The following is a 23,358-nucleotide window of genomic DNA, read 5'->3' as shown; positions in this document are numbered from 1 at the left end:
GATGATTACTTGCCCTGTAGAGAATCCTTGTGTTAGTAAGTGTATTTCAGTATGGTCTCTCTGTCCTGTTTATTTTCAGTTTAACATAACAGCACTTGTCCTGTCAATTTATTAATAAACAGGTTAGAGTTTTATTTTTGATATTGAACAGAGGAACTCGGTTTTGTTGTGTCCTGTTTGTTGTGACGACAGATGTGTTTTTCTTTATGAGAGAGAATAAGATCCAAAAAGGACAGCATTCTGCCCTATAGGTCTGCATCCTTGGCTGACACCAAAATGAACCCTAAATGGCATCATTCTTACATGTCTCTCTCTGTCTGCCTGTTTGTCTCTCTCTCACTCACTCACTCTCTCTCTGTACACATACACACACACACACACACACACACACACACACACATGCAGTCACATTTAATCTCTTTCCACTTTATTAGAAACACCATTGTAATACAGGCCAAGACCCCTCTTTGCCATTAGAGGATGGATACATTGTGGCCATAAAAGGATGCCCTTTATCAGCTACAATGCTTAGATAGGGCCCTCAAACAATACTGGATTAAGGCACTCATCGTTTGCTAAGAAAATTGTCCCCACAACATTATACAAACACAAGCAGCTTCAAATGTTGACTTGAGACAGAGTACGTTTTTGGATTCATGCTGTTTACACCAAATCCAGAGTCAACAGATTCCTGATTTTGTCCATTGTGTTGTTGTTACATGATTAGCTGAATAAACTACTGCATGGCTGTAGAGGTATCCCCAATAAAGAGGGAGCAGATATTTATAAATTATGTATACATACAACAATAACTTGACAGCTACCATTTTGTCTGAGCAGTAATCGCATTTGTAGTAACGGTCATATCAGAACCTCAGCTTTACATTATAAAAATGTTTCATGGGAATTGATGAACAAAAATGAACAAAAAAAATTTCTTTTACATTAATTTTAGGAATGTTTTTTTCTTCCTCAAAGAAGTTACTATTTGGGAAATGCAAGATTTCTAATTTCTAATGTGTTCTAAGGTTTATGGATGCCCTTTGTAATTAGTGAATTCCACTGTTGAGCTGGATACAGTATGTGTAAACTCATTTTGGCTAGAGCTACAGAATTCTTTGTTTATTTCTTCTGTACACCCACCCACACATTAGCTCCCATTGCATACACATACAGAATGGATGTGTGAACAGTCTTGTTTATGTATTTTGTCAAGCACATATACAGACTTGTTAGAAGCTGAAGATACTGAGCATATTAATAGGGTGCATAAAATGTGCTTCCACCAGTCAGCCCCTTAACCTTCAGGTGCTCTTAATCAGAGCAGTGTGATTATTAGCAGAGGAAAGCTCAGTGTTTTAGTAAGCTCCTTGCTTTTCTGTAGATTATATTCTCATGTTGCTCTGTGTATCACTTGCATGCTGGTTGCCTTCTTCTCTTAAATGCTCCTATAGCTTCCTCCAGCTTAATTAAGATAAGAAGAATCCATTAGCTAAAGCTTTGTATGTATAGGTGAAGAGTGGTCCTCAGAGCCAGGGCTTATGTGTGTGTGTGTGTGTGTGTGTGTATCTGGGGTGTAGCTAAACATTTGTAGAGACCCATAATAAGTAGTAAATTTTGTGACCTTGGTTGAAATTTATAATTGTAATAAAAAAACATTCTTTATAATATAAATTCAGAAGTAATTTCCTCGACTTTTGCTAGCTCTCCAGACTATGTTTGTCCTGGAAATTAGACTAAAAAAAACTGGCAATGTCAGACATGCAAGGCTTCCCTTCTCTCTCCCTGCTCACATCAGAACAATGGCAAAGAGCTTTTCAAATGTTGAAAATCATGCAAAAAATGAGGATACTCCTTTATTCCTGCTCCATAGGTAGGTGATACTGACTTATGTTTGCTATTTCAACTGTGGGATCATAAGTCTATCCATCCACCCATTATCCACCGCTTATCCGGGTCCAAGTCGCAGGGGAAGCAGTCTGAGTAGGGAAACCCAGACTTCCCTTTCCCTAGCCACTTCTTCCAGCTCCTCTGGAGGATACCGAGGCGTTCTCAGGCCAGTTGAGACATACAGTCTCTCCAGTGTGTTCTGGGTCGTCCTCTGGGCCTCCTCCCCATTGGGAGCCAGTCATTACTGGACCAGATACCGAACCATCTCAACTGACTCCAACCCCAAGTCTCTCCCGGATGTCCGAACTCCTAATCCTATCTCTAAGAGATATGTTTAATTTCTTTTTTTTTTCACCGGTTGTGGTTACAGTGAGGCATTCTTGTTTACTTGCAGTTGTATTAATGTAACAGAAAATCTAATGTAGTGTTAGGATTCTCGCCCAAGTAATGTTATTGGTACAGGCCCAAGCAGTGAATAAAACCCTAATTTTCTTTATAGAGGGCAGGTATAATATCTCCTGTGCTGTACTGACCGCAGCAGGCTAGTTGGTGGTTGTCACCCTCAATAAAGCAATGCCTCTGCTTTCTAGCTGCCTCACAAGCTGTAAACAGGCCCCCCTTATTATTCATTTTTGACACTACTTTGTGTGTGTGTGTGTGTGTGTGTGTGTGTGTGTGTGTGTCTGTATGTGTGTTTGTTGTCTCATCTAGGTAAGGGCAAGAAATCATGGCTTAGAGCCTCTTGGTGAGATTAAAATAAAAGACTATAATGTGACCGTGAAGTATGTATGTGAGGTCTGTGTGTATGTTTGTGCTAGCATTTTAGCTAGCATTAAAAAGTATTAAGCATATATGGCATTAACAAGATTATGATCGATGGATGTGGGTTGCAGTGTTAAAATGATGTTCAAATTATTCCATCAACAGTACATTTTTCATGTGTAGTAATCAAATAACCAAGACCAAAAAAGAGCACCACTGATCTACACAACACCCTCATCTGCTTTGTGATGCTAAACACATGATCTTTTCTTCATGTAATGAACCTATGCCATTCCTCATGGGACAAGGAAAGAAAATGTTATTTTCTCTGCATCGTTTTTCCTATTAGTACTGACTGGCTCTTTATTTAAATTCATAAACCACTTTCACCACCATTGTTCTCCATACTAACCCTTGTGGGATTCATTCATTGCAGAAGATCTCACTCATTTTTGAACCTATGTGGCCTCTTGAACTTCATCTTCCCAATAGTGAGGATCAGTTACCTGAATTTTCACAGCCTTTCATTTCTATTAGATTTTAGGTCTGTTATACATTATATGGAAAAATATATTGAGACAACTACACATTTCACCTAACAAGGGATTTTATGACATTCCATTCTAAATCCATAGAAATGATTTTGGATTTGGTACTTCCTATGCAGCAATAGCAGCCTCCACTCTTCTGGGAAGGCTTTCTACAAGATTCATCAGTGTGTCATTGTGACTTTTACCAGTTCATCCAAAAGTGTTGTTGTGAGATCAGACAGAGATATTGGAAGAAAATACTTGGATCACACTCTTTGTCCTATCTCATTACAAAGGTGTTTGATGGGGTTGAGCTCAGGACAAGCCCATCACAAACCCATCAAACCCAACTTTATGGACCTTGCTTTGTGCACTGGGGCACAGTCATGCTAGAACAGACAAGGGTGTTTCCAAAACTATTGCCACCAAGTTGGAAGTACACTTGTCCAATATGTATTGGTATGCTGAAGAATTAGATTTCCCTTCACTGGAGCAGTCCTCGTAAACAACCCCATAAGATTATCCCTGCTCCACCGAACCCATCCATCAAAATGCCAGATAGAGAAGTGTGATTTGTCACTTGACAGAACATGTATCCACTTCTTCAGTCCAGTGGTGGCATGTTTTACACCACTCCATCCAATGAATGTCATTGTACATGGTGATGTAAGGCTTGCATGCAAATGCTTAGCAATAGAAACTCAGGAAAATCCTGTTGGCCACATATCTTGCAAGTATCCGCAGGTAAGTCTTTTTTCACAGAGTGTAACATCAGCCTGTGCTACTTTACACACACACACACACAAACAAAAAGCACTCAAATAAACTGAGAGTTCTTCGTTTATTTCAGGCTAATTCACTTAATCATTACGAGACACCATGCACTTCCTGCTCCTGATTTAGCAATGGTAAATGAAAACATAACCAGGCCAACAGGTCCGCTACAGCACAGAACGGCTTGCACATTATTGAAGGGGAACAAATGGGTATGAACCTGCACAAGCATGATTTTATTAATCCATGTATTAATCACAAATTACATACAAAGTACAATGCCTTGGATTTTTATTTGATTTTAATTATTTGAAAATAATTTCTGTATGTTAAGTACATTATTTTCAGATTATCTCATAAGATTTATTTATTAATTTTCAAAAAGAAAACACAAAAATGCAATTAGTGCTATAGTGAATAATAAAAACAATAATAAAGGGATAAAATGAAAATAATAAAAAGAATAACATTTTTCACTGACTCCTGCCTTTCCTGATTTTCCTGATGCTTTAAATCCCTAATGCCTTTGCCTAATGGCTTGGATGTGACTTTACACCTTCACCTTCATTCATTCATTCATTCATTATCTGTAACCGCTTATCCAGTTAAGGGTCGCCATGGGTCCAGAGCCTACGTGAAATCATTGGGAGCATGGCAGGAAAATACCATGGAGGGGGCGCCTGTCCTTCACAGGGCAACACACACTTAATTCAGTAGGCACAGATCTACGAATATGCAATTAATCCCTGACTCTATCACTTTCATCTACTCACTCCCTGCAGCTCAAGAGCTCCAACCCACATTTCGGTTTATGACGTAAGAAACCCTGTTTGTCTGAGGACGCGCTTGAGGCTGTTTTTATAACACTGCCATTTCAAATTCAGCCATTTCAGCCAAGCAATTACTTTTTTCACCCATGATACATTTTCTAGTGTATAAAAACACCACACGCCCATGTTAACAAGGTTAAAAACATGACTTCCCTTGAATGGGTTCTTTAAGAATGATTTGCTTGAGCTTTATATATTGATTGAGAACCATGATGCATTGATCTTATTGCCCCAAATAACAAGGGTGCATCGTTTTTCTCTTGTCATTAAGTATGATAGGCCTGAAAGTCCCATCATTCAATGTGGCATCACAAATTTGCTTTTGTGAACCCGTGTCCGCATGGGTTTCCTCCGGGTCCTCCAGTTTCCTCCCACAGTCCAAAAACACACCTTGGTAGGTGGATTGGTGACTCAAAAAGTGTCCATAGGTGTAAGTGTATGTGAGATTGTTGCCCTGTGAAGGACTGGTGCCCCCTCCAGGGTGTATTCCTGCCTTGTGCCCAATGATTCCAGGTAGGTTCTGGACCCACCTGTACTGGATAAACAGTTACAGATAATGAATGAATTAATGAAATATTGTATTATAAACACTTTATCAGTATATTTGACTAAAAATCATTCAAATCAGATTGCATTTCTGGGCAATTTCTGCAGTTGAAATCGTCAGTCATATTCATTTAATCACACATCCATTGAAGGGATCATCTTCACCAATTATTTCACTGATGTACAATGGCACTAGTGATCCCCCAAAGGAAAACGCCAGCTACAAGTCTTTAAGATCATAAAACTGTTTTGAATCAAATGGACTGTGTCCTTGTATACTGCAAGTTTGAGGGGTTGAATGGGTTCAGCTGGTGTTTTTAACACTGATTTGTTGCTCCTCTGTCACTCAGGTCCTCTCTCTCTCTCTCTCCCCTGTGCAACACTGTATCTGCCACCCTCAACACCACGCACACCCAGGGGACTCCAGCCTTTTAGTCTGTTTCCATGGAAACTTGATTTGCCAGCAGGGAGATGGAGAGAAGACGAGTGACTCTTGTTATATTCTTTCTCTTCTTTTTGTGCACCCCTAAAATGCTTAAGGATCCACTAGTAGGGCCAGCCTTCAGTTCTGTAAGTGACGTAAAGTAATATAAGTCTTCTCCAGGTATGTTGTGCTCTTTAATGACATTGCAGTCCGATTGTTAAGTGTGTCAATCGCGCCTTTGGTACCATGTCATACATTCATAATACATGTGTGTATGATTTGAATAAAGATGAAAATCTCTTGAATGAATTATGTTATCTTGGTTCAGGAGTTCATAAAAAGTAATAAATTAAATGTAAAAAGAATCAAACGTGTCTTTAGCAGCACTGTTTGCACACTCACAGCTCATTCTGATCTGTGTCATCTTCCGTGCAGACTGACTGTGCTGCTCGTCTCTGGGAGCAGAGGTATCACGGGGAGAGAGAGCTGCTGCTGATCCATCTCTGGGAGCAGATGAACTGCCTAGAGAGAACTTTGTCCACCATGGTCTCTGGGATCTGAGAGAGACCGGTGTCTCCCGTTGCTCCCTCTCTGGAAGCAGAGACGTCTCCTGCTCACGTTCAGTCTCAGTGTTCAAAAGTATTTATGGTTTGTACAGAATTCACCAGATTTGGTGCTAGTCAATTTTTTTTCTTTTTAATAACTCACTACACAGTAAATTCACCAGTGTTAAATCAACACTATTACTGCTAAATTAACACTGTTAGTGTAATAGTTTAATACTCCCTGTGTTAAGTTAACACTAATAGTGTTGATTTAACACTGGTGAATTTACTGTGTAGAAGGTCTGAAAACTTGGACTAGAACGTGTTTCACAATTTAACAAGCGGATTAGAACGTCTTGTAGGAATCTCATGCTAGCTTTCACCCTCCCATTCTAGGTACACTAGGAAAATTGGGAATATTTGGAACATTGGGTGAGGAGGTTGGAAGTGACTAAATAGGTAAACTGTTAAAAAGTTAAACTGTTTAAAACTGAAAAAGTGGAACGATTAATGTGAAATTATTAAATAAGGGATAATGCAAACAGTAAAAAAGATAACGGAAGATAAATGAAACACAAATTAACTAATTTCAAGGAGTATTTTTCTGTACTTCAGTTTATTACTGCAAGCTGGTGTGTTATTCCTCTTTAAATAGCACAGTGACAGAATTAATTTTTTTTTCAGAGAGAGAGAGAATAAGAGAGGTCATGTACACTTAAATTTAGATGAGCTCCCCTCTAACCCAACCTGCTGAGCAGTGAATGGGAATGTCTTTGGGGCTGAGATGAGGGTTTGGTTGTTGCTGTATTAAACTGGGCCATTTGATTCAGCAGAGCGAACGGAAGACAGCGGCGGACGCCCGGGAAGCGGCACAATAGCAGCTTACACGGCCACAGAGTCGCTCTCATGTCTTATTTAAGAGACAGGGAGGCAGCAATGCCGTGCCAGCTTACACACACACACACTGCCAACTCACTTCTTGGTTTCATGCTAGAGGTTATCTGTGTCTTCATGTTTTTTACACCTTGACTGGTGTGGTGTGACAAGAGACCTCATGAGAGAATGACAGGGCAGTTTTAGGATATAAAAAGAAACAGGGTGTGATGCATGTGCATTTTTCAGAGCTGCCACTGTTGATCATATTTGCACTCAAGTTATTTAGACAAATATTTTGGTGTGTTTTTAAAGAGCAAACACTAAAAATGTACTAACAAAACTCCTAAATAGTGCAACTGTCTAACCATTTGTCCTGTTGTTATGGGAGCTCCAGCTATGATACATCCATCTGTCCATCCATTTTTAACAGAAGATTATTGGTCTCTGTGGAATTGTAGGGAGAGCCTCCCTCTCCCAATGTCACTCATGGTATCCAATGCTTGCTAACAAGTGTTAATTTTGACTGTGTATTATGATTTAGGTCAAGTCTTAGGCTGTGTCCAAAATGGCTCCCACTTATTATGTTTTAATGCACTATTGTGTGTGTTGTTTTCTCTGTGTGTCCAAATCGTAAAGTATAATTTGAGCATAATTTTGAGGCCACTAAATTCTCCCACAATGCACTTGTAATTTATGGTAAACACCATAGCGCACTACATCAACCAAATGTCAACCAGTATGCATTGCAAGTGTCTTTGTTCCTAAGCAACGACAGTGGAAGTGTCTGAATTCACTTATGGTTCCTATTTCGAGAACTATATAGTGTAGCACATGTAGCACATTACTAATGAGAGATGAAGGAGCCATTTCGGTCCCAGCCTTAGTTTATTGACTAAAATATGTATTCGTTTTTTCTTGTTTTACTAATTGTCATCGTTAGTTTTAGTCAACGCATACTAAAAATATTTTAATTTAGGTTTAGTCTATTAAACTAAATATAAACATTATTTTAGTCATGTTTATTTTTAGAATATTTTAGATTAGTTATTTATTATTCATTCATTTATTCATTCATTGTCTGAAACCACTTATCCAATTCAGGGTTGTGGTGGGTCCGGAGCCTACCCAGAATCACTGGGCGCAAGGCAGGAACACACCCTGGAGGGGGCGCCAGTCCTTCACAGGGCGACACACACTAACACATTCACCCCTACGGACACTTTTGAGTTGCCAATCCACCTACAAACGTGTGATTTTGGACTATGGGAGGAAACCTACATGGACATGGTGAGAACACACCAAACTCCTCACAGACAGTCACCCAGAGCGGGACTTGAACCCACAACCTCCTTGAACCCCTGGAGCTGTGTGACTGCGACACTACCTGCTGCACCACCGTGCCGCCCAGTTATTTATTATAATATATTATTTTACTATTTAATTCCCATTCCGGTTGACTGTCTGTGAGGAGTTGGTGTGTTCTCCCCGTGTCCGCGTGGGTTTCCTCCGGGTGCTCTGGTTTCCTCCCACAGTCCAAAAACACATGTTGGTAGGTGTATTGGCGACTCAAAAAGTGTCCGTAGGTGTGAGTGTGTGAGTGAATGTGTGTGTGTGTGTTGCCCTGTGAAGGACTGGCGACCCGTCCAGGGTGTAAGATTCCAGGTAGGCTCTGGACCCACTGCAACCCTGAACTGGATAAGCGGTTACAGACAATGAATGAATGAATGAATATTACTATTTATTTAATAGACAATAGACTAAAAGTTATGCTACGTTCAAAAACAGTAACATCCAAAATTAGGAATATAGGAATATGGCCACTTTTGCCTTCAAATATGTTTTGCATTGATTTAACACTAACATTATAAATTCAGGGGCGGCACGGTGGCGCAGCAGGTAGTGTTGCAGTCACACAGCTCCTGGAGGTTGTGGGTTCGATTCCCGCTCCGGGTGACTGTCTGTGAGGAGTTGGTGTGTTCTCCCCGTGTCCGCGTGGGTTTCCTCCCACAGTCCAAAAACACACGTTGCAGGTGGATTGGCAACTCCAAAGTGTCCGTAGGTGTGAGTGTGTGTGTGTCTGTGTTGCCCTGTGAAGGACTGGCGTCCTTCCCGCCATGCGCCCGATGATTCCAGGTAGGCTCTGGACCCCCCGTGACCCTAAAAAATTGGATAAGCGGTTACAGATAATGGATGGATGGATGGATTATAAATTCAAAGTGCTCTGCAAACAGACGGAGTCAACAGCAAGAGTTGCAAAGACGCAGAAAGTCTCTCCAATTCTTGGAGAGTCGACTCTGCTTAAATATTCCACCAGGCCACTCTTAATACTCTAACAATAGTAAACAGACTAAGCTTCTTTAGTAATTTGACATTTTCTGGTTTCAAATCATATAACAGGCCAGTTTTTCACATTTTTGTTTAGTATTTATTTGTTCACAAAAAGTGCAAAACATTTTGTTGTAGTTCATCCAGCTTCTCATCCATTTCAATGGAATATATTTATTCAGTTTTCAAGGTTAGTTGTGACAGTCATATTTTTGTTTATGCTTTATTTTATTGCACTGTGTCATTTATTATATCTCTGGAATGTGTCATGGTTGGGTTTGTTTCTAATCTTGGAGATTTGCTGGATTTGGATGATGATCTAAACAATGACTTTCTTTCATACGATAGAGCACACAGGCCTCTGAGCTCACATTTGACTTTTATGAGCACGTGAGCTACACTGGACAAAAACAAAGGGAGAGAATGAGAGAGAGAGAGAGAGAGAGAGAGAGAGAGAGAGAGAGAGAGTGTGAGAGAGAGAGGGAGAATGAGAGAGAGAGAGAGAGAGAGAATGAGAGAGAGAGAGAGAGAGAGAGAGAGAGAGAGAGAGAGAGAGAGCACTTTGTAAAGTGACCTGCCTCAGGGGAGCTCATCCTAGCCTCTTACTATTCTTATATACTTTATTTATATATTTGTTTATTTAAAGAATGAGACTGAGGGCTGGAATTTGACAAAATAATGTGTGTGTGTTTAGTGTGTGTGTGTGTGTGTGTTTGCTGACATTGAAGAGAGCCTTCATGGCTGAATATTGTGTTTGTTTCAGGTTGTGTGTGTGTGTGCCTTAGGGCTGCTGTATGTTGGCTGCAGGCCCTCCACTGTGCTCCATTAGGATCAGGGATGCTATTCCTGTCCTTTACCTGTAGCGGGATGCTCCCCAAGAGGGAAATGAGGAGTGGGGGTGGGGGGGTCCAGGGAAAGACTGAAAAGAGAGGTTTGTGTTTAGCTTGTTATATGTGACACACAAAAATGACGGATTCTTTCCCTGCAGTGTGTAACATTGCAATGGTTGCTGTTATTATCAGTAATTAACAGGTACCACTGTCACAGAGTTACTGTTCATCAGGGATGGGAATCACTTTCGAAAGTGTTCACATCAGAGCTGTAAAAACTGTATATATATATATATATATATATATATGAATCATTGGGTCATTACTGTACAGCATTGTACAAGTCATATTCTATACACTCATATTCTACACTCATCAAATTTTATCAGCTCCACTGATACATATAGGTGCATTTTGTATTTCTAAAATTACAGACTGTAGTCCATCTGTTGTATACAATTTCACCATGTTCTTTGGTGGTCAGGGCCACAACAGAACAGGTATTACTTGATGGATCATTCTCAGTACCTCAGTGATAATAAGCATGTTAAGGGGTTACACTCTTATATGAGTGGATCAAATACAACAATGTTGCTGGAGATTTTAAACACTGTGACCATTCATTGTCCACATTGTAGATATAAAGTCAGAGACAGTAGTTCTTCTGTTGCTGCACAGTTTTTGTTGGTTGTTCCCTAGTCCTTCATCATGGCTCACTGGATACTGTTGGCCGAAGAGTTTTAATTGGTGAGCTATACTCAGTTCAGCAGTGATACTGATGTTTAAAACAGTCCAGCAACACTGACATGTCTTTAACACTTGTACCAAGCTTGTAACAAGCACACCACCGCTGTATCAGTGGCACAGCAGCACTGGGAAAAAAACTTGTGGTGAACTGAATCATTTGTTAAAATTTACCCCTAAACATACTTCAGGGATATGTTTGGCAGAAGTCTTGCCCAGTCCATGCCATGGCATGAAATATCCATTATTTTATGTGCAGGACTTTACATTTAGATTTCGCAGCAACATTTAATCTCATATCTTTAGACCCCTGATTTATGATTAGCACATTTGACAGTCGATCAATAGATGTTAAGTTAATAAAGAATATTGCTTTTTTTCATCCAGTTACTGACAGTAAGATCTGCACTTTGAGTGCTTTGATCGTTATTTATAGTTTGCTTAAATGAAGCAGAGAGAAGGGGAGGATACAGTACACAATTCTTTTGTCGTCTTCCGCCCTTGCTCCACTTTTGCCTCATTAAAATGTATGATGGCTCTACAGCCGCCGGAACAATGCTGCTGTTTTGAGCTCTGGTCGTGGATTTCTGGAGTGAGCTTAAGGCTGTGTTTCCTCTCAGTTACGCAGGGTCCGACATTAGTGTCACACAGCCCACTGAGAGCATGGGCCTGGAGAACACAGCCTGGCTTCCTCTCTTAAAGAGCTTCCTGTGTTCTTCCACTGGCTCTGTTTACCTTACGGGATCCTGCTTAGCGTCGGCACCCGTCTCCAAAATGCTACACCACAATGCAGACGGTGGAAAGTTTACTGGCCAGTTAGCAGGTGCAGAAATGTTGTTTCATGTTTATTTAATGCTTATATTGCACTACAGATCTGTTCAAATTCAGGCAATATTGATATAAAAGTCTATTGAAATTAATGGCCTTGAATATAGTCACAATATGTATAAATAGCTTGGTTAAGATTATAATAAACACAAAATAAGTACCTGTAATATGAAGGGAATCACCCATACAATATGTATTTTAACTCCCTTATAATTTGTGATTTCACTTACTTCAATGTGCATTCATTGTGGAATCCCGACCTGACATAATGTCTATGGAATGCTATAGAGCCAGTGCTTATGTTCCCAATTTCTAGAGGTAGTTAGAGAGGTATAAACCCCCACAAAATTGGAACTCTCTGGTTTGGAGATATGGATTTGCATCTATTGACTTTGGGATGCATTAGTTTGGCATTTAGGATGCTGAGCTAACCATCCAACATCAGAACCTGATCTCACTATTGTTTAAGTGGCTGAATTGTAGGATGAGTGGAGATGAGATTGATGTAATGTAATGAGACTGTAATGTACAACAAAGTTTTGAAATATCTTGGTTGATTTCTGAGACAATTCTGGTCTTCTTTGATATGCTACATGACCACCTTTTCCACCTTGGAAAAACTTGCCCTTGACCCAAAATGGCAGCTTTCAAGATGGCGGCCATGTTGCAAACAGCCTAAAAGATAGGCCCCCTGACCCATTACTTTCTGGGGTATTTAGATATGTCGTTTTCCCTTTCATTTCTGAAATAAAAGGGTGTTCTTTGACTTTTGACTCACTCTGTATATTTATATACATATTATACATAAAAAGGGACATCATAATTTTAAAAAAATAATAATAAAATGCAAAGTAAATCTCTCCAGTCACAGCACTGTATCCGTGAGGTGATCAAGGATGAGATGAAATGGAACAAAATAAACAAAAAAAAAGAAAATTTGTTGAAAACGAGAGCGAAAATGTATACAACCCTGAGTTTCTGTTCCTTGGTCCTCACTACTGGACTCTCGTGCTGAACTGAGCTGTGTCTCATTCATTTAAAGGAACTGGCGCTGAATATGGTCGTTCTGGAAAGGGAAGTTTAGACAGGGGGAGAATTTTGCTGGGTTGTTTGTTTCTGGTGATACTTTGAACAAAATATGTCACAGATGTTTTAAGACCCAAAGACACTCCTGGAAAGGGATATAATATGTCCCCATTAAGGTAAATGGGACTTATTTTTTTTACAAGTTGTCATACATTTTTCTTTTCTTTCTTTCTTTCTTTCTTTCTTTCTTTCTTTCTTTCTTTTCTGTTTTTGTTTTTCTTGCCTACTATAGGCAGTGAAAAATGCACTAGATGTTAAAGATAAGTAGAAAGGAAATAAAACGAGAAAAAAATTACATCCTTTTTTTATCCATGTAGTGATAAAGCCGCAAAAATAATCATTTTTACTGTTCTAATGACGTCCTGGAACTAGATCTGTTAAAAAAAAAAGTGTCCTCCTCCATTGTTTTTGTTTCTGTACTCCCTCCAAACCACAGCATTCTTCTCAGGCTCTCCTGTTACACTGCGAATCAATTCAGAGTGAAAGATGCGAGCATAAGCAGCTGTGCTTCTCCGTTTGGCCTGCAGAGCGCAGACTTTGTCCACTTTCTAAAAGAAACACCCAGTCTAGTCTTCCAGCAAAGAGATGTCAGATTGCTGCTTCTTAATTAACATCTTTAAGCACACACTTCTGCCCCGAGCCACTGTCACCCACCACTCAGTCAACCGTCCGCTGTATAATAAGCTGTGGCAGCCGAACGGGGCTGTCCGATTTTCTGTGGCCAGTGTGGGAGCAGCAGCTGATTCGATTTGCTTGATGGTTTAAATCAGTGCTGAAGTGCAATCACTCCTTGGCAGCGCGTAGTGTGCATTAGTCGGTGACGGAAATGATTCCTCCTCAGCCGTCTTCACCCAACTTCACCCGGGCCTTGTGTGGCTCCAGCTGTAATTGGCTGTCTGCGGAACAGATGCCATGCGATTTAATTAACTGAGTTGCGAGGTAAGGGGAGTGCCAGCGGGGTTCTCTTTCTCTCTCATATTTTTAGCTGATACTGTGTGCATGGTGGAGTCCCATTGAGATGACCAGAGAAAAGAGAGTGGGCAGCAAAGAAGCCAGCTCATTCAGATGTAGCTAATGTCAGTGTGTATAAAGGTGGTGGTATCCAGGCCAGATCACACTAGCAGCTTTATTCACATTCTGGCTCGCAGTAATGCCTGGTGCCATTGACATCTGTTGTAACCATGCCTACTTGCATCTTACAGTCGTGCCACACTGGTCTTTAGCCTAGTGCAATTTTTTGAAAGATATAAAAGATGTAAAAATAAAATTAGGAATTTAAATAATCTACATCCAGATATAAAATATGAGAATGAGTACATTTTATGCAAAATATATTTTTGGATGTAGATGATTTAACTCCATGTGTTTTTCATAATTTGATGTGTTTGTCCAGTGTCTGAGTTTGTTTCTTCCAGGTGCTCCAATGAGTTGTTGGGAGGCTGTGTGACTTTACCCACATTTGCGGCTGCCTTTCAGAGAGCACTGAAATGAGAAACCTCATGAAATGAGATGCTCCTCATTAAAATGTTCACCAATGTTCCTCCTTGATATGGCACTGTGTTCTTCAGAGCAATGCAGGGGGTTTCCATTGAGATTAGTTGAGTGATGAAGCTGATTTGCTCTGCTAACCAGCAGACCTCAGAGGCACCCCACGCCAACCTGCTGTAAACCGGTACGACCAAGAGCTTGCTGTATGTGATTGTATTTTTAAGTGAGCACATGAAACTAGAACAGGAATATCAAAGCAGGAAATGAAAAAGCTAGCATCGTCTGTTTGATCTTTAATATCAGACTGTAGAAAACTTTTGACATGCACTTGAACCCTTCACAGATGGAGTGAAATGCTTATGGCTTGTGTATTTTATAAGTACTTTCCTGAGTCTGCAGGGGACTTCAAACATTCTTTTCTGTCTCTACCTGTCTCAGAATCTAGTTCAGCTTTATTAAGCCTCACAGACACTTCCCAGCTCTGCCGAGTCAACGGTGGGTTGAATATGAGACAGATTTTGAGCAGAAAAGCTGCGCTCTACATAATTTATCCCATACGAGGAAGAGCAGGAGTTGTTTGTGCAACACGCATGCCTTCCTTCCTCTGTGTGCTCGCACCGAGTTGCAGGAGTGGGCTTTTTTTCCTGCTGTTTGGAGGGATTAGGTGTATGCTTCCCTGAAGTCTCCTGCCCTTGTTTTCTTTTAATAACCCACTGAGCCTCAATGAGCCTCTGAAGAGAGCAAGACAACCAAGTGGTGTGTTTGAAAGCTTAAAACTCTTTCTCTTCTGCACAACAGAGCAGGACAAACTGGTACCTAAGCTGTTCAGATCACCCTGGAAAAAAGAGATTACTCCACACAAGTATATATATATATATATTTTTTTTTTTTCACAAATATTCAGCGTGATCCCCCATCCTGTGGGAAAGATGGGTTTGAAAACAAGAATTTTGTCCTCCTTTAGCCACACCTTGACTTTTTGAACAAAATATAGTCGCCAGATGTTTTCCATGGGTCTGTTTTGGTCACAGCATCATTTAACCAACAATTCGGTGCTGCTTATCTGAGACGGAAAGTTTATTAAACCTAGAACCAAAGCAATCTTTAGTTTAAAAAAAAACAAAAACTCCATGACACAGTGAGCAAACAAAAAATAAGTAAATAAAATTTATAAAATAGAAAAGAAAAATGTCTGTAACAATTATTTTTCACTTCAAAACAGATTTGTCTGAATTGTGTATTAAAATTAAACAACATCTTTACACAGAATAAACTTAGAATTTACTTATTTTTTGTATTTCAAATGGTTGCATTAAATTAAATCATCTACATCCAGAGATATCATTTGAATATTAATTTGTTCTGCAGATTTTGTATGTAGACCCTTTGATTTATACTTCAGGCTCTGTGTGGATCTCTGCTGGCATGATGTCATGGCTTTCAATGAGCATTTTGTCATAGCATTAACCTTTCTCACAACCAGCAGTACTTCTACTCCAATGTCAGTATTCACATTACCAGCACTGAACTGAGCACTCTGGGTTATATCATTAGCTGTGCCTATATGGTCAATTATGGGTCATCAGAACAGAGCAGGAATTGGTTTGTATTACAGAGGCAATGGATGGAGACATCCATCCTCCGCGACTGCTCCAAAGAGTGAACATGTTTGGGAGAAAATAGCTTATAGTGCTTACTCCCAAGTGAGCTAGTCCTGATGCATTCCAGTGGAGAGCTGTAATTTGTTGCTTTATTACAGAGGCTCTAGCTGGGGTCCTCCAAAGTGTCGTACCTTTAAAGGAACCCCTGCTGCTCCTGTGACTTCACTCTCTTCCTGTGACAACCAGGGAGCCCACCATTTGTACTTGTCAGCTATCATTGAAGTGGCTGACTATCCCCCCATGAACATTTGCCTATAAATTCACACCAGTGCACCGAATTGGTTTCCAGAGGAATTGAAAAGTTGCGGAGATTAATGGCGCTGCTTGGCTTCAGCCAAGTGCAGTATATCACCACCTGTCCCATTTGTTTTTCCTCACTGTTTCCCATCTCGTCTAAGCTGTTTACTTCAGCAAACCTCTGTCCACCCTCCTTTCTCTATCAATCCTCATTTCTTTTTGTTTGTATTTGGCTAGACTTCATGGTGATACCATCTTTTATATTTTTGGCCTCCAGGTCATTAACAGTGTCTTAGATTATCGTGTTATGGTCTGTTCAGAGTAATGTGTTCAGGCACTGGAGAACAGTCAGGGCCCTTTCTTTCCCCAGGGGACAGCCAAGCTGTTTTCAATATCCGTGAGGTTTCTGTGGGTCGTCACATGGCTCAGAATAGTAGAATAAAAAACATTATTGTCAGATTTTTGAGGTGTGGAAGTCTACTCCCTTATCAGGAATGTGTGTGCTTGGGGGGTGTACAACTTGTTTGTGAGATAGAGATTGAAGAGCGATAGAGAAAATAGTAAAAGTTGAAAAGTGAAAGATTGAAGACTCTGAATGCAGAGTTTACGCAACATGTTCCTGGAAAAATGTAAAATGCTGTACTCCTGCTTATGCATTTAATAATGAGAATTATAGTGGGAATTGTAAATCACGCTAAATGGCCAAATGTGTGTGGACACATGCTCATCAAATATTTTGCCCGTGCCTGCTCATAAAGAGGCATCTAACCCATGATTGCTTTTGTAATTTTGCATTGGAGACAAGAAATGATAAAGTTTACAGTAAGTGCACTTGTTTCGTTACTAAGTCTAACCATATGTTACTATATACCACGTTGTTATCTACAGAACTGAACAAAGGACGATAGCAATGTGAGCAGGCAGGAAAGTACGAGGGAGTACGTGGAAAGCTTCACATAGACAGAAAGAGAGAGAGAGAGTAATTAATGGGGGTGATCAAAGCTAGGACTTGAAGCCTGGCTGCTTCTAGGTCCATTGATCTCCTGATATGTGAGCACCTGTGTGATGTCCAGCGGATGTACACCTTTAATCCAAGCCTTACACAGTCCACATGCATATGGACATGACTAGTTCACATATGCAGACACACGCAGAGCCAGATGTTTTCTCTCTTGATGTTTTCCTGTGTGGTGGGAGGTAGTTTTAAGGTATATGAATAGAAATGTGCACTATATGCCCAAATGTTTGCAAAACACACACAGTTTACTTCTGAAATTAAGGATATCATTAGGGGGTTGGTCGTCCTTTTGCTGCTGTTATAGCTAGTGCTAATCTGAGAAGGATTTATACTAGACTTTGGAGTAGCTGTGAGACTTAGTAGGTGTTGGATGATGAATTTTAGGTCACAAACGCCAGTGTATCATTTCTTAAAGGTATTGGATGATGCTTAATTATTCCAGAGAACACAGTTTCACAGCTCTGCCAGCCCAGTGTTGGAGGGCTTTAAATCATACTGTCACACACTTGGCTCAAGAGGACTTCAAAGTGTCCCCTTCTATCAGTAATGCAGTGTCAGAAGTGGATGCACCTTAACATAGCAGAAATACATTAGTAGAAGAGATTTTGAGAAACTTTTGAAATTTTATCACTTTAAACGTAGCAGACTAACAATCAGATTATCAGTAAGTCTAATAAAAATGATTAAGGTAATATGAAAATAAATCTCACACAGAGTAAAAGGTAACTATGTTATGTTAGGTGTATAGATATATAGTAAATAAGATTAAAATGGAGTTATGAGGTCATTTATTACAGCAACAATATATACCTCAGTTGGCATATTGCTATAATTCACTCTATTTTCTGCAGACCCTCTTATAGGGCTTCTGCACATTGGCTTGTATTTCCATAGCAGCAGATTTGTTTACATTGTTATTAATAAGTATACATGCGCCAGAAAAAGCTTTGTGCCTCAAAGACTCAATTCTGATGTATTCATAGTCAGGCAGTTGGATTCAGAATTGTATTCACTTTTTATAAACAAATATCACATGCAACATATATGCCAGAACACGAGGAACATTTGAACACCACTTCCAGCAGTTTCTTCACTTTTTACTTATGTCAATACAGGGAGGGAGTGGGAGAGGTGTCCTGTGGTTCTGGAATTGATCCTCCTATTGGGTCAAGGTCTGTGAAGAGTATGTTGTAGTCTGTGTGTGTTGCCTCTGGGTGTTTAGATTCCTCCCACTATCCAAAATCACATGTCAGTAAGGCAAGGCCAGGCAAGGCAAGTTTATTTATAGAGCATCTTTGAAATACAGTGACAATTCAAAACAGGTATTTAAGAATGCTTTAAAAATAATTAAAAATAGTGGCAAAAAGAAAAGACATGCTTAATTTTTTTATTATTATAAAATGTAAAGGAAAAATAAGATGCAGACAAATAAAAGCCTTAGAACATTCCTGAGATCTATCACCTCAATAAAATTGTCCACAAGAGTGTGAGTTACTGGGTGAGTGTGTGTTGCCCTCTGAGTTACTGGCGTCCTGTCCAGGTTGTGTTACTGGCTTGCGCCCAGTGATTTCAAATGAGCTTTGGACCCAGCACTACACTAATCTGTATGAGTCAGTTACAGAAATGGAAGAATAAATGGCTCAAAAAATATCCTCCAGCAGTGATGATTTAAATATGTGAGACATTTAATGTGAAGGTTGAAATTATGTCTTTGGAAAGTGTGCACTGTGACTTCATATGTAGTTTGAATAGTGTGTGTGTGTGTGTGTGTGTTTGCGTAAGTAAGGGTTTTGCTGTACTGCATTTCTGCAGGTGTTGTGTCCTTTGGGTAAAACAAGGACACAAGGAGATGTTTTTTTCATTTCCGTGGCATTTCCTCTCTGTCTGTCTATCTATACGTCTCTCTCTCTCTCTCTCTCTCTCTCTCTCTCTCTCTCTCTCTCTCTCTCTCTCTCTTTGTCTGTGGCATTTCTCGCAGTCTGCTGTTATGAAGGGTGCAGTTCTGAGCTGAAGTGCGGAATGTGCTGAGGAATGTCTGGCACCCACCAGGACCCCTAAAGGGCAGAATATGTCCAGACTGATGACTGATGGCCTTAGCAATGGAGATGTCTCTGATATTAGCACCATCATTTTTTAATTTACATATTAGGTGATGATGCCATACAAAGTGTAGTGCTTCAGTGAATACTAACTACCCGTTTTGTTACATCAGATGATGGATACTTCTGATGGAGGGAGAGGGAGGGTCACCTTATCCAGCAAGAGACAGAAAAGCAAATAATTCTGCCTGGACTTTGATAGTTTTGACATCATGAAGGATGGAACTTGCAGCCTCTTGACAATAGGCACAATGCTTAGATAAATTACCTGTGTAAAATATTGTTATTATTATTATCATTATTATTATTAGGGCGGCATGGTGGCGCAGCAGGTAGTGTCGCAGTCACACAGCTCCAGGGACCTGAAGGTTATATGTTCGATTCCCGCTCCGGGTGACTGTCTGTGAGGAGTTGGTGTGTTGTCTGCGTGGGTTTCCTCCGGGTGCTCCGGTTTCCTCCCACAGTCCAAAAACACACGTTGGTAGGTGGATTGGTGACTCAAAAGTGTCCGTAGGTGTGAATGTGTGTGTGTCTGTGTTGCCCTGTGAAGGACTGGCGCCCCCTCCAGGGTGTATTCCTGCCTTGTGCCCAGTGATTCCAGGTAGGCTCTGGACCCACTGTGACCCTGAATTGGATAAGCGCTTACAGATAATGAATGAATGAATGAATTATTATTATTAGTTAATTTATTCATTGTCTGCAAGTACTTTATCCAATGCATTGGGTCTGCGATTCACTGGGCTCCAGGCAGGAATATATCCTGGACAGGGTACCAGTCCATCACAGGGCACCACACACTCACACATTCACTCACACCTATGGACAATTTTGAGTAGCCAATCCACCTACCAACTTGTACATTTGGGCTGTGGGAAGAAGCTTGAATACCTGGAGCAAACCCACATGGACACGGGAAGAACACACCTAGTATTAATTTATTTTATTTAATACATTTTTATCAGCTCCAGGGACATGGATGTTATGGATTCAAGTCCTGCTCCTACCTTGTGCCCAGTGATTCCGGGTAGGCTCCGGACCCACCGCAACCCTGAACTGGATAAGCCGTTACAGATAATGAATGAATGAATGATTTGCTTATTTAATATTTGCCGTTATTGTCCTGATACTTTCTATCCAAAATCCTCTCCATTTTCTACCAGGCCTTAGCAGTGAGCATGCCTCATTATATCACAATTAAGAGAAGTTAGCAAATCTGCTCATTTCTTCTTTACATTGTGTCTTTTTTTTTTGGATAATCACAATGGTAATAAAATATAATATATTTATAATTATTTATTGATGCCTGTAGAAGAAAACTCAAAAAAGGAAATTGCCACTGTTCATTGTCTCTGCTGAAATATTCAACAGTGTTTCATTCTTCCTCTGAGGTGCAGAAACTAAACACTCATTTTCCGTTAAGATCGTTTGTGTCTATGAAAATTTTAGACCCCTTCATTCTGCCCTCTTTCAGCATCGCAAGCAGGAGAAATGCAGAAGGAAATATGGCACTGTAAACCAGGGCATAAAAAATTCACATTTATCTAATGATAGCTTTAATCTCACCCTGCAGAACAAATGTTTTTTTCTTCACCATTCACTCCATCTATTTAGATGGTGAAAATGATCATAGAGCTTAAAAGCTTTTTCCCTGACCATAAAATGTGTAATGGTTGGTAGCCTACGTGAAATGTCTTGGCAGTAAGGGGTGTGTTTTGTTCATACTAGAGTGTGTATGAAGTAATGTATCATAAACTGAAGCGAGATTTCAGCTCACTACAAAACAGAGAAGCTTTTGTCAGAAGCTTACTGAATATTCATGAGTAATTATTGAGCTTCTTCAGCGCCTTGCTGCTCAAGCACAAACAGACTAAAAATAGCATGCGCAAATAGCATTAGCTGCTTTGTGGCTGAATTGCAATTATGTTTTAACATGCTGTTTTTCTCATCAGATCATAATGAGCAGATTCTTGAGTGTGCTGTGGCCTCCAGAACTAATGCCACCTTTAGTAAAATACCTTTGTTGTTTATCAGCTACATTGCAAATATAAGAGGCCTTTCAATGACACACTGTATGGATTTTTTGCCATGGTAGTTGTGTGATTTGACCTTGGAAAAAGTCTTGCTTATAATTTTAAATTCTACTTAATTAGACAACGTTTATTATAAAGCAGTAGCTTTTCTGGAATTAATAGTTTTTGGACCTTTCTGTAACCATTATCTGTTTGATTTTGTTGACATTACAGTGGTCAGGGTTTATTTTAATAATTTAATAAACTAAACTGAAAGGAATGGGTGGTACGGTGGCGCAGCAGGTAGTGTCGCAGTCACACAGCTCCAGGGGCCTGTTGTGGGTTTGATTCCCGCTCCGGGTGACTGTCTGTGAGGAGTTGGTGTGTTCTCCCTGTGTCCGCGTAGGTTTCCTCCCACAGTCCAATAACACACGTTTGTAGGTGGATTGGTGACTCAAAAGTGTCCATGAATGTGTTTGTGAATGTGTGTGTGTGTGTCTGTGTTGCCCTGTGAAGGACTGGCGCCCCCTCCAGGGTGTATTCCTGCCTTGTGCCCAATGATTCCAGGTAGGCTCTGGACCCACCACGACCCTGAACTGGATAAGGGTTACAGATAATGAATGAATGAAACTGAAAGGAATGACAGTTACCAGATGAGAAGAAATGTACTTTGAAATGATTTACTCTTCTGTTTTGGTAGCTATATTATTTTCTTAGCTCCGCTGCACAACTAATGAAACCATAAATACACAATCATGGCTTCGATATTCTGCCACATGGCTTTAAAGTCGTCAAGAATCAGAAACGCTAACATGTTTTCTGTCATATTTCGAAATGAAACACAGTATGAGTTAGAATCTCTGAGCAAGCTCAGTGTTTAAGAGATGAAGGGAAATTATGATAAGAGTTAGAACCGTTTGGTGCATGGTGATGTAATCACAGCTCACAAGATGTTTCACATGAAATATTACTGAAAAATAAGACCTGCTGCAGTATGATGAATCTGGTTTAATATTATTTTCTGTAATTTCAGTACGACTTTAAATGATGTCCTTAATTATATTTTACTTGGACTTTCTCTGTCTGTATGAGGTAATATGTTCCCACATGTTCCTCTCCGTCTCAGTCCATCATGTAATTGCTCATCAGTGTAGAACTGCTGCAGTTCCATCTAACTGAACAGTCCTGTGCACCAGCTCGACTTTCTAATGCCTTTTCCTTTCACATAGCATCTATGTTTATTTACATTCATGCCATTTGTTAAATGTATTCACAGTTTATTCATATTACAGTGGAATGCTAATGAAGTGTTCACTATATGCTTACCTGAGCAGGGAAATGAACCCAAATCGGCTGTATGGATGCCGGCAGTGTTATCCACTGCTCCGCACTGACCGCTATAACAGTCTCGCATGACTTACTGATCGCTGTACCACATATTTTATTTATGCTTGCAGCATACATACCTATTAGCATGAGGAAAACCCTTTCAGGCTGAAAGATGCCCTGGGGTGTTATAGCAGAAGCACATGATTACATTCAGACCGATTAGTGCAGGTGCACACGTATTTGTGCCAAACCAAACCGAAAGATATAAAGTGGAGCTTGGAGCCTCTGTGGTCTCATGGGTTGTAAAGAGCATGGATGAAGAAGCACAGCTATGACTGGCTGGTAATTGGAATGGTGCTTGAAGCTCGAGCTCTGCAGCCACTCAGAGGGAGGGGTTAGTTTAAAGAGAGAGAGCGAGAGAGAGAGAGAGAGAGAGAGAGAGAGAGATGCTGAGGGAGTAAACTCTGAGAGCAAAAAGAGGTGAGGAAGCATTGCTTCATTATAGCCAAGAGGAACTTTGTTGGCAT

The 23,358-nt window shown here is 40.2% G+C and overlaps 1 protein-coding gene across 9 annotated transcripts in view; it reads left to right on the top strand.

The window, feature by feature from the left end:
* LOC136679497 (tight junction protein ZO-1-like) overlaps nucleotides 1–23,358 on the top strand; it is a 144,134-nt gene that overhangs the window by 33,166 nt on the left and 87,610 nt on the right. Inside the window, exon 1 of one of the 9 annotated variants that reach the window (XM_066658052.1) lies at nucleotides 13,872–13,929. The exons of the other annotated variants lie outside the window; for them this stretch is intronic. The gene's annotated coding sequence lies outside the window, so the exon portion shown is untranslated. Of the gene's footprint in view, nucleotides 1–13,871; nucleotides 13,930–23,358 lie in introns of those variants that run through there. 9 annotated transcript variants of the gene reach the window in all.

This window comes from Hoplias malabaricus, chromosome Y (assembly GCF_029633855.1).
Source record: "Hoplias malabaricus isolate fHopMal1 chromosome Y, fHopMal1.hap1, whole genome shotgun sequence".
Lineage (NCBI taxonomy): Eukaryota > Metazoa > Chordata > Actinopteri > Characiformes > Erythrinidae > Hoplias > Hoplias malabaricus.
Note: the sequence above shows the minus strand (reverse complement) of the source record. Positions and strands in the feature narration are given on the sequence as shown.